Below are 12,282 nucleotides of genomic sequence, written 5' to 3'. Positions count from 1 at the left end.
TGTAATAGCCAGAACCTGGAAACAACCTAGGTGTCCTTCAATGGAAGAATGGATGAAGAAAGTATGGAATATATATATATATATATATATATATATATATATATATATATTAGAGTATTACTCAGCAGTAAAAAACAAGGACTTCTTGAATTTTGCATACAAATGGATGGAAATAGAAAACACTATCCTGAGTGATGTAAGCCAGACCCAAAAAGAGGAACATGAGATGTACTCACTCATATTTGGTTTCTAGCCATAAATAAAGGACATTGAGCCTATAATTCGTGATCCTAGAGAAGCTAAATAAGAAGGTGAACCCAAAGAAAAACCTATAGGCATCCTCCTGAATATTAACCTTCATCAGGCGATTAAAGGAGACTGAAACAGAGACCCACAGTGGAGCACTGGCCTGAAATCTCAAGGTCCAAATCAGGAGCAGAAGGAGAGAGAGCAGGAGCAAGGAACTCAGGACCGCGAGGGGTACACCCACACACTGAGACAATGGGGATGTTCTATCGGGAACTCACCAAGGCCAGCTGGCCTGGGTCTGAAAAAGCCTAGGATAAAACCGGACTTGCTGAACATAGTGGACGATGAGGACTACTGAGAACTCAAGAACAATGGCAATGGGTTTTTGATCCTACTCAGCGTACTGGCTTTGTGGGAGCCTAGGCAGTTTGGATGCTCACCTTACTAGACCTGGATGGAGATGGGTGGTCCTTGGACTTCCCACAGGTCAGGGAACCCTGATTGCTCTTTGGGCTGATGAGGGAGGGGGACTTGATTGGGGGAGGGGGAGGGAAATGGGAGGCGGTGGCGGGGATGAGGCAGAAATCTTTAATAAATAAATAAATTTAAAAAAAATAAAATAAAATAAAAAAAACAGAGGTTAAAATAAAAAAATTAAAAAAAATACTCAAAAAAAAAAGAAAAAGAAACGGTCAGCATCCAAGCTATCAGTGAAATACAAATCAAAACTACTTGGAGAATTCATCTAACACCTGTCAGAATGGCTAAGATCACCAACACAAATGACAGCACATGCTGGCAAGGATATGGAGTAAGGTGAACACTCATCCCTTGCTTATGGTAGTACAAACTTGTACAGCCACTATGGAAAACAGTATGGTCGAACCTTAGGAAGATGTGACTTCATCTATGGCAAGATCCAATTATACTACTCTTTGTTATATGCCCAAAGGACATTTCTTACCAACACAGAAATGCTTGTTCAATCATGTTGATTCCTGGTATTTTTGTAATAGACAGAAATTGGAAACAACATAAATATCCTTCAACAGAATAACAGTTAAAGACAATGTGGTGTATTTACACTGTAGAATATTACTCACCTGTTAAAATTAAGGAAATAATGAACTTCATTGGTAAATGCATAAAATTAGGGGAAAAATCATCCTGAGGTATTCAAAGATAAAGAGAAAACAGTACAGTATGTAGTCACTTACATGTGGAGAGTAACTGTTAAAACCAATGATAAGTAAGACACAATCCATAGATTGAAAGAGGTTGTGTATAGTTTAAGGAACTACAAGGGAACAGATAGAGATCCAAGGGGAAGTGGAATAAAATTCATAGTTATGTATAGATTCAGGGGCTGGAACCAAAGGATCAAGTGAAGAAGAGGAGGAGGAAAGGGGGACATGAGGAAGCAATTAATGGGAGAAAGTGCTAACATTAAATGCCAATTCAGGGGTGGTATTGAAACCCTATAGAGTAGAAACTTCCGAAAACACATACATATTTGAATGTGATCTAAATATATATGTTTGCCAAAAAAATGGGAGAAACTGAGACTTCCCTGTACATCTCTTATCACCAAATGAAACTTCCCATACTGGGAATAGGTTACATCTAACTGAGCTGTTGGACAAATGCATCTCATGGGAATCCCAAACAACCAAGGCTGTTTCAAGGCTAAAGGCTGCTGTCCCCAAACTGACAGCAAATGTCCATTGCTAAAGACAGCACCTGCATAACTCAATGAACATGGATAAGTAGAGCTAGTGCCTATCCTTTGTACTCTACCAAAGAGGAAATGCAAGTTCTTTGGTCTACACTGGTTTCTTTGGTGGCACGGAGCTTGTGGAAGTAACCAACCAATATCTGATTTGACTTAAGACCCACTCCATGAGATGGAACCCATACTTGACATTAGTAACCAAGAACTTAAGACTAGATAGCCCAGGAATGAAGGGTAAAACCAAATGTTACGGTTCTACTGAAAAAAGTAGCAATAAAGTGACTCATAATGACATTCTGCTCTGTTCATAGATCAGTGCCTTGCTCAGTCATCATCAGGGAAGCTCCATCCTGCTGCAGATGGGAACAAATACAGAGATGCGTAGGGAGATGATAAGCCGAATGAGAGACCTTGGACCACCTAGCTCTAAATTGGTATCTCCACCAATTCCCTTCTCTTCAGAGTACAGAGAACCCTAGGGAAGAGCTGGTAGAAAGGGTGTAAAAGCTAGGAGAGAAGACACCGAAGAAACAAAGCCGTCAAAATAAACAAGAATGACACATTTATAAACTCACAGAGACTGTGGCAGCATACACAAGGTCTGCATGAGTATCTTAACAAATGGAGTACTGGAACTGAAAGGTGGGGTAGACACATGCCTCCATCCCTAACTCAGAAGTTATCTCTGGCTTAAACCACTTGCAAATAAAAATTTAGTTTTGCCAAGGGAGTCTTACTGAAGGATACAAACTCTCTTAAAGGTAGGCCTCGTGCCCGCAGAACATGTCCAACAGAAAATGAACGCAAGGGCATCTATGGATGATTTTTGTCTTCTGGCTGTGTCAGCGCTTTTCTAAAATTCTTTATCTCAATTCTTATTTTATTTATATTTTCTCTCTTTTTACCGTATACGTCATTTGTATATATATTATGTCTTCCAGTTCACTGTTTTATTTCATTCCTGAGTGTGCCAATGAGTTGGTCTCTGAACATATGTGTTTCTTGAGCCTTCTCTTGGGCTCTTTTCCTTCAATTTTTTTAAATCCTATCCCAGCATGTTTTTATTTTACCTTATTGCACTATAATTTTTTAAAAAGATTATCTTTATCCCTTGGAAGCCTGTTTGTTTTCTAATGACAGATGGGGGTGTATTTGGATGGAAAGGGAGGTGGGAAGGAACTGAGAGGTGAAAAGTGGGGGAGTGTAATCGGGATATATTACATAAGGCAAAAAACTATTTTCACTAAAAAAAAAAAAAGAAAGGTATTAAATTTTCTTTCAATTTAGTTACTTATCTTTTACACACCAAAGGATGCTATCGTTTGTGGATTAAAAGGAAAACATCTCTCCAAAATATATAAGCAAAATCAGAATAAAAGGATATTATATAAAGTGTTAATCACTGCCAGTGACACAAATATTTAACCTCTTATACATATGTTACACATATATTAAAGATCTAAAATATGCAACAACATTTTGTTGTCACATTTGTAAGAAATAGTTTATATATATATATATTACTAATCTATATAATAATGAGCCTTCAACTGGAAATGCATTGACTCTCCATAAAAGAATCATTCAGTCTAAAAAGATGCAAGCTTGTATAGAAGATAACATATACAGAAAACCATTCATCACCACATTTTATTATAAATATAATAGTAGAAGACTAAAAATATACACACATAATAAATCTACAATTATCAACAGGGCCATATTTCAAATATTTCATATTTGAGTTAAATACATCTTTGTGAATAAATCTTTCATATTTTAATTTTGTCCTCACATTTATACACCTCAGTTTTGTTATAAAAAGGGAAGATAGCTAGCCTATAACCACATGGAAATTTGAGATCAAGACCCAAAATGAGACACAAGACGTTATCTAAGACTGTCTGAAGAGAATTCACATGAATTCCCTTGCCTTGAAAAGGATCCAGCAGAGCATTAAGTCAAAATGAGGGAAGGGGCACTGACTCAGGTCCCATGCAATGATTACTTTTCAAGGGCATAGAACTCAAAGGAAGAGGATTGAGGTCATGGATTAGGAGAAGAAACAGATGGAAGAATCAGTTGACTCATATCCAGATATTCCAGAAATAGTGACAGAGCAAGCAACAAAGATGTGTGCTTCACAGATTTCTGCAGCGAAATTGGCCTCTGATGATTTGGGAAGCAATGTCAGAAATCTGAGGAGGTTTGGCAGAAGCTGGTGAGAAAGCAAGGAAGCCAATAAGTCCTCCGTAAGTGTTTAACCTTCACGAGGTACATTTAATATGATGGCAGCTTGTAGAACTGACAAGCTTTAGGTATTCCTCTAGGCACCTGCCATCCAACCATACAGGAGCTGTACAGGAATGTGTCAGAACTTGACTCATAGTTGGTATGCAAATTAGATGAAGAGATAGAGAAGCAAAATTCCCAGTGGCTAACAGTTCAGTACAGACCCAGGCTGACCTTTGCATCAAGTGAGAAAGACTAAAATGTGCCATAAATGAAAAATGCCATAAGACAGAATAACTGTCTTCCACTTACTGATTCTAAGACTGAATTCCCATGAGATGGATTTCTCAGAGAGAAAAAAGGGAGGGGAAGAGAATGTCAAAGGTAAGCATCTCTTGTATTGCATGCGGCCTGCAAAGTGTCACTCATTACTGACATTTTCCCTAATTGGTCTCATGAATAGTACAAGTTACACATTATTTTCTTCCATCATAAAGATGAGAACATGAACTCGGAGTACCTTCAACACTCATGTAGCTATGATCACAAAGAGGAGGAGACCAATAGTTTGATCAAATGATCTGATTCTAAAATTTTTGTTCCTTCAGGATACAAATGCCCACTGTCAGTGATACATTTCTGCAGAATACAGCTAGGTCTGCTGGGATTTTACAGATAGTGACAGAGAGAAGATCTTCGTGACATTCAAGGAGGAGGATGCTGCTCAGGAAGTCACAATAGCCGTGGAACAGCATTGTCACTTATATTCAAACAACACAGGCAATAGTGAAGAGGATCCGTGTATAGATGGTGGCCTGCAATACAAGATAGGAGCCCTGATAATAGGAGTCCATGCTTTCTAACTGGCAATAATCATGTACCCCTCTTGACTTGAAAAGACACATTGGATTATATAGGACTCAGACTCTCTATGTCTCAAGACCATTTTCTAAAGATATACTTGGAAAGATTTATCTAGATTAAAAATCATTGGAGCTCTGCTTACTAAAGATGTAAAAGAAAGAATTTTAAGGAAAAATGTTCATCAAAGCAAAACAATAATAGCAGTATTGTTAAAAAGTCACACCAATGTTTTGAAGTTAGTTTACAATTCCTTCAAATAGTCTGAATGTACTCTTTTCATAATATTTTTAATTGAGTAGGCACAGAAATAGTCTAAAATTAGCTTAAAGGGAAGTTATTTAATTTCTAGAAAGTAATCATATGCACACAATTATTTTGTATTTGCATTTTAAAATTCCTTAAGTTCAAGAATTGAAAAATATGTCTTATAGCATTTTATAAACACTCTATATAAAATAGATGCATTGCTTGTATGCAGGATAAGTGCTTATTTTTCTGTAGTATTTTCATTTAATTGCACTTCATTAAAAGAATGTAGCAAATTCATGAAATACAGAATACTTAAGCAGCATTTTCAAGGTTGTATTCTAGTAGAAAACTAAAAAAAAGTTGTCTCACAGTGTTGAGACAAACTCAAATTTCACCTACTTTTCCTAAAATTTATTTCTATATTGCATTGATTCTAGGTAATCTAGTTAAGTTATTAAATTTAGAATTGTACATAGAGTGACAATACACATGGATGAGAAAGCCTCTTGGTAAGGGGATGCAAAGTCCTTTGGGTATATACCCAGGACTGTAATAGCTGTACCATAGCCCACCTAGATACAGAACACCAAATAAATGGGTAATGAAGATGTAATACATATACACAAGAGAATTTTTTCAGGAAAAAACTAAATTATAAAGCTTTTAGGTAAATAGATGAAATTGATGGAAATAATTTTGATGAAGTAACCCAGGCAAAGTAAAACAAACATTATCTGTTTGTTCTCTGTTTTATGAGGACTCTTGTTTTTAATCTCTAAGTCTGAATGATCAATGCAGAATGACTGTAGAGGCCACAAATCTAGAAAGAGATCATTAGGAGGCTGACTTAAGAGAGGGATATAGTGGGATATAGGTAATATCAAAGTAGAAGAATAGTTGAGATGGACAGTTTAACAATGGAGGTGGTGGTAAAGTATGTGGAGAAGATAACTAAAAAAGATGGCATATTCAAAACCCCATATGGGAAACTACCGTTTCATGACCAAAATAAAACACACACACACACACACACACACACACACACACTTATACCACCCTCTCCAGCACTTAGGGAACATTGCATAAGAGGAAGAAAGAATGTAAGAACCAGAAGATTTGCAAAAAGGAGAGACATTTTGTGAGCAAGGCATAGCCATGGCTATATCATGAACTTTTCATTTCTGAGAATGACAATACTGAGTCTGTATGAGAACAGGTCCATAAACATCTGTACATGAGAGGAAGAAGTTCTCAGGGGCTCTATCCATCACTGGTAATATAATGTCTCCTGGTTGATTCAGGAAAGAGGTTATCACTGTCTTCGGTGCTGTACCCATTGGTGGCCCCACTAGGCTCCAATACATAGTCATAGTCCTAATTCAGAGGTCATACCTAAGATAATCACCACACAAAACATATTTTCTTCAAAGTATTTCTATATGTATTATCTGAGTTAATATCCAGAGAAAGGACATCATACATCACTTTATTTGACTGTATTCTTAGTTGTTAAATCCCTGAACTACTATACTTGACTTATGATGACCAAGCTTATTCCTTGAATATCAGGATGACTTTTTAGTGGCTCATACTCTACTGACACAGGAAAATTAGGTCACAAAGTTCTCTATTAAATTAAGGCTACCCTAACATGTTTTAGTTTCCTGTTTATGCTCTTGGAGCCATGTATAGTACATTTAGTCTAATTCCTGCAAGGAGGAATTTGCCTTTCTGCCAAATGCTCAGTTTTGAACACAAACATACCCGATGTTTGAGCTATTATATGCTTAATTATATAAAAATTAAATATCTAGTCACAAATGGACCGATGAAAGTAGAAAACAATTCTGTCCACCCTGAGCTGATACGCTGTACTTTTATTAGCTTGGAAAATTTCCATGTTGCTTTCTGTTCCTTTTGTGTCAATTACTGGTTCTGCACCTTATCTCAATTACCCCTTTCTTCTTTTTGTGGGATGGGAGAAGAGTGATACTGGAAGAAAAATGTTGAAATACGGAGCGGCGGGCTGTGTCCCGCCACCCGGCTAGCTTTACCCAAAATAATTACACGGAAACTGTATTCTTTTAAACACTGCCTGACCCATTAGTTTCAGTTTCTTATTGGCTAGCTTTTACATATTGATCTAACCCATTTCTATTAATCTGTGTAGCCCACGAGCTGGCTTACCAGGAATGATCTTAACCTGCGTCTGTCTGGAGTGGAGGAATCATGGCGACTCCCTGACTCAGCTTCTTTCTCCCAGCATTCCGTTCTGTTTACTCCGCCTACCTAAGGGTTGGCCTATCAAATGGGTCTAGGCAGTTTCTTTATTAATAAGAAATCACTCCCACATCATTTCCCCTTTTTCTGTTTAAACAAAAAAGAAAGGCTTTAACTTTAACATAGTAAAATTACATATAGCAAAACAGTTATCAAGCAAGAATTACAGTTACAATATTTATATCTATTTTATCTTTTATCATAACTAAGGAAAACTATAACTATCTATTCATTCTTCAACTCCATCAAATACTCCAGAAGGATATAATACTACCTAAGTAAACAAGAAATAAGAAAACTCTAGAAATGACAGAGACATCTTGCTGCCTGGACAGTCACCCAAAGTTCTTTTGTATGGTTGGGGCATCCATCTTCAGCCTTCAGGCCCATAGTATCCAGCAGACATTTCCATGAAGCAGGAAATTTCAAAGACAGTTCAGTCACTATCTGCTGTGTCCTGCAGAATGTCTCGCAGACTCTTTCATGAGTCATGAACCCCAAAAGACCGTCTCACCTTTAGGCAAGTTCAGCAGTCCTCTCTCTGCAGGTTCTCTGTGTCCATTTTATGCAACAGTCCAGGCAAGAGCAGTTTCTTGCCCAAATGGCTATCCAACTCCATAAGGATCCTCTTCGATGCCCATCTTCCTCTCGAAGTAGACTGGTGCCACCAGGAGCAGATATGTCTCATTGTCATGAAAAGTCCTAAGTTATTAAAATATTTTAAATGCCATATTCTGCAGCCTTTGAGAGATATGAAGAATGCCTATCTGAAATATATCTCTATATATCTAGAAAATCTAAGTGACATGACTACAAACTTGACAATTATTTATGACTATCCATCAACAACCTATATTTCCCAATTATACATTACATTTTAAAAATGAACTACACAATCACAATACCTTAATCAAGATCAGAAATACATATACATATAACAAAATTGACTGTAAAATCCACACCAATGCAAATTACTCATACCTATATCATTTCCCCCTTTAAATGTGAAGGAACATTTACAAACAATATTTTGGGAACGTTGGCGCAGTTTTTTCTCTCCAAACTGCTTCCTGCTGAATGGGGGCGCTGTTAACCAGATCATTTAGGGTGTAACCTGTGTGCCAGGTTTATCTCAGTTGCCAGTTGAGTGAAATAATTTTTTTGAGGGTGTTCTTAAGCCCTCTCAGGTTTTACGTGGAGTTCATTAGCACGTTGGGCGCCACTCTGTTGAAATACGGAGTGGCGGGCTGTGTCCCGCCACCCGGCTAGCTTTACCCAAAATAATTACACGGAAACTGTATTCTTTTAAACACTGCCTGGCCCATTAGTTTCAGCCTCTTAACCCATTTCTATTAATCTGTGTAGCCCATGAGCTGGCTTACCAGGAATGATCTTAACCTGCGTCTGTCTGGAGTGGGAGAATCATGGCGACTCCCTGACTCAGCTTCTTTCTCCCAGCATTCCATTCTGTTTACTCCGCCTACCTAAGGGTTGGCCTATCAAATGGGTCTAGGCAGTTTCTTTATTAAAGAGAAATCACTCCAACATCAGAAAAAAATGTAAGACTTGAGTTAATGGTTTTAGCCCCATATCTCCTAAGCCATTTTGACATCTTACTGTCAAAATACAGTGGATTTTTACATTGATTTTTTAAATTGATATTTCATATTACTTTGAATTTTGTGAATACAGTTATATAAATGCCCTGAGGTGAATATCATCATTATATAGAATAGCACAAAACTAGACATTTCTAATTAATAATGGTTGTAATTAATTTTGAATCATGTGAGCTCTTACTTGACCTGATGCTGAGCTGAACATTAAGTTTTATGATAAACAGCTTCCTACATGGCCTACCCTAGTTCAGATGTAGTAGCTGCTTCAAATTCATATTAAGCAGAGTATGAAAATACAGTAAAGCAGCCATTACAAAGTTCATAGCGAAAACCAGCATTGAAATGCTGACTGACACTTACTCCAGGCTTACTAGCATTAATCTAAGCAATTATGAGGAGGTCAGAATAATAAGGAAAAACTGGGCTGCAATCAGATATTCTGGCTATTGTAACAACAGATCTGAGGCAGTTGTTTAGAAATTTGTTATAGATGCATTAAAAATAACTACATAGATTGGTAAAGAATCACTTCAATTATGCATAAAAATACAGGTTAGATTTTCAATAGGCAGAGTCTCAGCAATATTAGGGACATGAATTTATCTTTTCTGTGAGTATGTCAAAAAGTCTTGCAAGTGCTAAGTCAATAGTTAATGAGCTTATAAAGTTGAAGGAGACCATATTTTAGCCATATAAATCTTATTAACTAAATTATTTCATACTATATAATTTAACTCTCAAGATAGTGAAACTGTAAAAATTATGACGTTAGAATGATGTTGTGGTCCTAAGACAATAAGAAACACAAGCTTAATGACACATATGGTCAGTATGAACGCCTTGGCTTAAACCAATAGTCAGCAAGTTAATCAGTACAAAACTCACCCAAAGTGATTTTGTTTGAACATACTGGAATTTTGCTCTTTAAAAACATTGTTTGGCTACATTAATTGATCATTTCATGCAAAAGAGTTTATTATGTGAATATAATTACTTTCTAAATCTCCATATCATAGAGATGGACAAAATTAGATTTGCTAATTAAATCTAAATGATCTGGTATTATTTATTTAATTAATGCAACAGTGAGTATTTGTGGTTCTTTTTCAAAGAATTCCTATCTCAAGTCATTACCATAAGAAGGAGTTACTTGAAGGACACATATATCAGCTAGAAAAAAAATTAAACCTCTCAGAATGATATAGCATGTGATTTGTTCTGTTTGAAATTATATTTACTCATGAATAAATTACAAACAATTTCATTAGAAGGGCTTTTGAGAGTCTGGTTTTTAGATTGATTATTTTAATAGTCTTGTCATGTATTATAAAGTTGTTTGTTACAATGCTTATGGAATTTGAACTGTAAGATTGAACTAAATTCATTCCAAGCCTGACAACATTATTTAATTAGATGAGACCTTGCAAATGGATTGCTTAGGATGTCAGAATCAGATAGAATGCTGCAGGAAATATTCATTTAAACTAAATATAAAAACCTTCCATGAAGAATATACATCGTTTGGGAGATTTCAACCGAATTCAGTCAACTTCTTTGCTTAAGTTTCATTCCGTGTCATAACAGCATAGAATTCAGTTGCTTTGCCTGTGAGAAGATTAACAGAATCACAGGATGGAGCCGTCTGTGGCAGAGGAAGATGTTTTCCTAGAATAAGAAGCCTAGACCTGCTGGTGATGCTGCTGTAGATTACAAGAGCTTATTGATCAAAAAAAGACTGATGGTCTAGAGAAAAAAGACAAGCCCAGCAGACACAGCCATCAACTGGCCCTAACTGACCAGAGATACTTTCAGTTGCTGTGCAGTATCAATTCAGATATTCACAATCCTCAAGCTCCAGCGATTATTTATAAACAGAGCAAGGGAGGAGCCAAAAACTTCAATAAAGATATTGTTCAAGATTGTGGATTTGAACATCTAGTTCCTATGGTAAAAATGTGGGCAGATGAACTGACATCTTTAAAGGTCAGAAGAGGTTGTCAGATCCTTTGGAACTGGAGTTATGGTTTTGAAGCATCATGTGGATACTGGGAACTTAGCCTGGGTCTTCTGAAGACCAACAATGGTTCTTCCTGCTAAGCCATCTCTCCTGCCCTGGGTGTGGGACTTCTTGGAAGATGGATAGGTTCTGAAATTGGACAGAGGTGGTACTTTGCACCACTGTGAAAAGATGAGAACCATAAAACTGTGCAAGTAAAGGATTTGTATAAGTCCTTAAAAATATAGTGTGCAGCACTTGTACATTGGCATAATTTAAAGAAAGGGGATGAAAATGAAGGTGTCAAAGTAGAAGATCTGTTGTTTATGGTAGATACCATGTTGGAAGAGGCTGAGAACAAGAAGGAGAGCCCCGACATGCCAAACTTTCAAAAGTTATGAGCTATTGTTTCTCACTTCCAAAAGCTATTTGATGTTCAGTCTTTAAAGGAAGTATATCCCCAGAGGAATAAAGGGTATACCAGGCTTGGAGAAAAGAACAATGTGGTCAGAGACCTGCGGGAGCTCTTAGGACTAGACAGTCCATCCTCATTATGTTTTGTGGTCAGCACAGTTGGAAAACTGTGTAAGATGATTAATGATGATGCAAATGAACAGGTTAGGAACTGAAGACCTACAAAGCATCATTCACAAATTGGAAGAACATGAGAAATTTTTTCCAGCATTTCAAGCTTTTGCTAATGATCTTCTTGAAATCTTAGAAATTGATGAGTTGTATGCCATTGTACCTGCAGAAAAGAAATTAAAAGTACTTTCATACTCAAAACAAATCAGAAGAAGAAGAAGAAGAAGAAGAAGAAGAAGAAGAAGAAGAAGAAGAAGCTTTAGTGTAAAGAGATGAAGAATACAGAGACCCAAGATCAATTTCAGTCTTAAATTCCCCTAAAGAACTAACTTTTGGAAACTCTGCATTTCTAGAGGTAGAAATAGTTAAAAGTCAAAATGATTCTAAGAAAAGGTATTAGAAATGAATAACTGTACACTGAACTATTGTGGAAGCAAAGCCCTAGCTCCAATAGGGTTGTTAGCTGCTCTGCTGAT

At 36.8% G+C, this 12,282-nt stretch overlaps 1 pseudogene; it reads left to right on the top strand.

The window, feature by feature from the left end:
- The first annotated feature begins 1,009 nt into the window (after positions 1-1,009).
- LOC121463701 lies at positions 1,010-11,995 on the top strand (annotated as a pseudogene).
- Positions 11,996-12,282: the final 287 nt, after the last annotated feature.

Source organism: Microtus oregoni, unplaced genomic scaffold (assembly GCF_018167655.1).
Source record: "Microtus oregoni isolate MIOR12 unplaced genomic scaffold, Mior012 000001F_ref0000356, whole genome shotgun sequence".
In the NCBI taxonomy this organism is placed as follows: Eukaryota; Metazoa; Chordata; class Mammalia; order Rodentia; family Cricetidae; genus Microtus; species Microtus oregoni.
Note: the sequence above shows the minus strand (reverse complement) of the source record. Positions and strands in the feature narration are given on the sequence as shown.